Source organism: Arachis hypogaea, chromosome 13 (genome assembly GCF_003086295.3).
Source record: "Arachis hypogaea cultivar Tifrunner chromosome 13, arahy.Tifrunner.gnm2.J5K5, whole genome shotgun sequence".
Taxonomy (NCBI): domain Eukaryota; kingdom Viridiplantae; phylum Streptophyta; class Magnoliopsida; order Fabales; family Fabaceae; genus Arachis; species Arachis hypogaea.
In genome coordinates, this window is record NC_092048.1 from 84,147,395 (window position 1) to 84,151,772 (window position 4,378).

General features: G+C 38.3%; 1 non-coding gene across 1 annotated transcript; it reads left to right on the top strand.

Moving 5' to 3' along the window:
• The first annotated feature begins 3,251 nt into the window (after positions 1 to 3,251).
• Positions 3,252 to 3,359, top strand: LOC112739753 (small nucleolar RNA R71). The gene has a single exon (XR_003170690.1). It is a non-coding gene; the product is annotated as a small nucleolar RNA R71 (small nucleolar RNA).
• Positions 3,360 to 4,378: the final 1,019 nt, after the last annotated feature.

Here is a 4,378-nt window from a genome sequence, read left to right on the forward strand (position 1 = left end):
GGGAAAGTGTTTGAAGTTAAATTGGTGTTAATGAAGCAAGTGAACAAGGATACTTTGTTGCACAAGGAACACAGCTTCTAGGCTTTGGTTTTAGAGAACAAAAGCGTTGAATATGTGAGTATAAGAAATGTGAGTTTTTGGTTCACATGCACGGTTCAAGTGAAGTTTTTTATAGTAAGCTTTAATGAAGAATGGATGGCTAGGATTCATTGGAACAAATGATGAATTAACGTTGTGCATCCAAGGTTAGATAAAGACAAAAGTTGCCTCTTCAGGAAGCACATCTCTTCGGTCTTCCAAGTGCTTCTTCCAAGGATGTTCAGACTCACCCTTTAAGCCATGTGATCCCTTTTTGTCTTTATGCTAGCCTTTCCTTTCCTTGTCTTGTCCCTTTCATGAAATAGTTCTCTGTGCACCTAGCTATCATAACAAGACAAAATGAGTGAGTACTAATGGTGGTGGTAAAAGAACAATTGATATTTTAAAATTAAAAACTTGGCTATCATTCCTCATGCTTGTTTAACCAACTGTGACTCTTTTTGGTGCCACCCTATATAGTCTTGGAGGACACCAAACTTAGTGTTTGGTCATATGGTTCAAAGTGTTACTTCCTCCAAATGTTGTCATTGAAATCTCAACGAAATTAGTGTCACTTTTTGGTTAAACCATCATGAGAAAAACTTTATTTTGCTATTTCTAAACATGACTAAAAATTATAACCATGGTTGCACTTTCATGACTTTCAAAGTTCAAGAAAATTTGACTCTCATGACTTGTTCTTGCAATATATAGAACACCAAACTTAATGTTTGGCCATAAATTCCAAGAAAGACTTGCCAAACGGGCATTATGATCATTATTTTTGAAAGGTATCCCAGTGTGCCTATAGGCACACCAAACTTAAAATTGGATCATATGCTTCTCAATGTCATGAAAATTGTCAAAGTGGTCTTGAATTCATGCTAGAGCAACACTCATTTATTCATATTGAAGTATTAAAAACAAGGAAAACTAAATCATGGGCTGCCTCCCATGAAGCACTTCTTTAGCGTCACTAGCTTGACGGTTGGTCTTTGTCATGGTGGATTGTAATGCCTTAGGTCTTCTCCCCTTACAGTGAAGCAGTCTCCACTTGATTCCTTAATGATTTCTATATGCTCTAGGGAGAGGACCTTTCTAATGGTGAACACTTGAGGTAATTGAGATGGAATGGTTGGAAAATGGGGTGGGATTGGTGGATGATGGGCTGATATCACTTTCTCTCCAGGGGAAAAACCCTCTGTAGGAATCTTTTTATTTCTCCATCCTCTTGTTAATTTCTTCACAACTCTTCCTTCTTCTTCCAGTGGTACTCCCATGAGTGTTATGTCATGAAGTCCATTGCTAGCTGCTCCTCTCAACTCTTGTGGCTTCGGCTCTTCCTTGAACTCCATTGGTTGCTTCTTCTCTTGAGCTTCTTGTTTATCCATTAAGGAAAGCTCCAGATGCTGCCCTTGTGGTTCATTTCTGTTCTCCTTCAGGGGGCTCTCAATGTGCTCTTCTTTTAATTCCTTGCTCTCTTGCTCAAATTTATGAACGGGTTTGAAGGCTTGGAAAGTGAGCTGCTCATCATGTATTCTCAATATCAATTCTCCTTGTTCTACATCAATGAGAGCTTTTCCAGTAGCTAGAAATAGTCTCCCCAGAATAATGGGATGGAGGTAGCTTTCCTCCATGTCCAGAACAACAAAGTCAGTGGGGAGAAAGTAGTTTTCTACTTGCACCAATACATTTTCAATTAGTCCTTCAGCCTTCTTCTGAGTTTTATCTGCCAATTTGACGATTACATCCGTAGATCTCAGCTCATTGATTTGTAACTTCTTCATAAGAGATAGAGGCATTACATTTATGCTAGCTCCTATGTCGCAGAATTCTCTGTCAATTTTTGTCTCCCTTATGGCCATGGAATATGAAAACTCCCTGGATTTTTTTTCTTCATGAGTATGTCTTTCTTGATGAGGGCACTGCATTCCTTGTTTATTGTCACTATTTGTCCCCATTTTAGGGTTCCTTTCTTGATCAACAGTTCTTTCATGCACCTGATGTATGTTGGCATCTGTTGAAGAATTTTGATGAAGGGGATGTTGACACTGAGTGTTGCAAAAATGTCTAGGAATCTTCAATATGACTTGTCTTCCTCATTTCCCTTGAGTTTCTATGGGAATGGTGCTTGTGGCACAAAGGGCTCGAGGTATTCTTTCTCTTTTTGTTCCCTCCTCTGTTCAGGGCTAGCCATTTCTTCTATCTCCCTTACATCCTTCCTTGATTTTCCTTCATCATGCTCTTAGTGTGTGCAGCATTCTTCCTTCAGCCTTTCTTCACTGCTTAGATTGATTGACTTGCATTCTTCCCACCTTACCTTCTTCATTTCCCCTCATGGATTTTTCTCTGTATCACTTAGGAAACTAGTAGTAGGCCTTGGAAATTGTTGTGAAAGATGTCCTACTTGAAGTTTGAGATTCTTAAGAACCTCCCCTCGACTTTTCATAATACCTCTCTCCTCTTCCCGGAATTTTTTTCAGGTCTTCACACTCTTTGCAAAGGTTTTCAAGCATAGCTTCCATCCTGGCTATTCTGTCCTCATCATATGGTGCTGATTGGTTAGAATTGGGGTATCGAGAGTGATTATTGTGGCTTTGGTATGATGTATGTGAATAAGTATTTTGTGTGGTCTGGTATACTTTTTAGTTGGAGTTTTGGTGAGTGGAGTGGTTGTATTGGGTTGAATTATGAGGTCTGTGATCTTGGCCTTAGTTTTGTTGGTTCCCCCACCCAAAGTTTGGGTGGTTTCTCCAACTTGGATTATAGGTTTTAGAGTATGGATCATTGGTTTTCCTAGGTGAGTTTCCAAGGTAATTAGCTTCCTCCCTGTTGGCTCCTTCTTCTGTCTCCAACTCCTCTTGAGGTGATGGTAGAGTGTGGATAGCTGCAACCTAATTCTTCTCCATATGCTTGGTCAATTCAGCGAGTTGCTTAGTGATCATCTTGTTCTGAGCCAGGATTGCATCCATTTGATTCAATTCCAAGACTCCCCTGTTGTTGGTTCTATCTGAGGCATAAAAATATTCATTGTCAGTCACTGTCTCTATAACATCAATGGCCTCTTCAATGATCTTCTTCTTGTTTAGGAAACCTCCAGATGAGTGATCTACAGCGTTCCTTGATTCACAATTCAGCCCTTCGTAGAAGATGTAAATTTGCACCCACTCATTAAACATGTCAGGGGGGCATTTGTTTGTCAAGTCCTTGAATCTTTCCCAGGCTTCATATAGAGTTTCACCATCCTGCTGTCTGAATGTATGCACTTCAGTTCTTAGCCTGTTTACTCTTTGTGGAAGGTAAAATCTTGTCAAGAATCTGCTCATTACATCTTCCCATGTGGTTAAGCTTTCCTTCGGAAATAACTATAGCCATTTTGATGCCTTGTCTCTGATGAGAAGACTTTTGTGTGGTTTAGAATTTCCTCAAATGAATTCTCGTTGCAAGTATAGTTCTACACCAACAAACAATCCTCCCAATAAAAAATTTGAGTTGTCACAAATAACAAACCCCAAATAAGAATTAACCGAAGTATTTAGACTCCGGGTCGTCTCACAAAGAGTTGCAATGAAATGTATGCTTATTGGGTATGAAGGATGTAAGGGGGGGTTTTGATTGATAAGAGGGACAATAAAATAAATGACAAGAAAAATAAAGAGAGCAACTAAAGAAAGCAATTAATAAAAAGAGACATTCATGGCAATGGATTAAGATCATAGGCTTTCTATCCTAGTCATGCATGATTAATTCATCTTATTTAGTTAACTCACACATCGGGAGAATGTCAAACAAGACTAATTAATCATATCACAAATATAAACAAGAATTTATCTCATTACGTCAACTCCAACAAATAGGGAGAAAGTCTAACGAGACTAGCTAATCTCAATCCAAAAGTCCTAACCAACTTACTAATTAAACTAGCAAAAGATTAGCGTCAATGGAAACAATATTCCATAAGTCCTAATCAACTCACTAATTAAATTAGCAAAAGATTAGCGTCAATGGAAACAATACTAGCTAACAACTCTAGATCACCAACATAAGTTGGGTTTTCATGACTCAAGATTACCTAATCACTCTTTCCAAGCCAAGAATGCTCAAAATCTACTCTAACATCCTTCCAAGCATTTTATCAAATACTTGGAAGGCATAAAAGGAAAGCATAATAAATGGCAAGAATAGTAAAATCTACCAACTACAATTGCAAGAAAAGTAAATCAATAACTCAAATCAACATTAAAGGAACATCAAACATCAAATCTCATTAAAGAAAAATCCAAATCCAACAAGAGTTCAT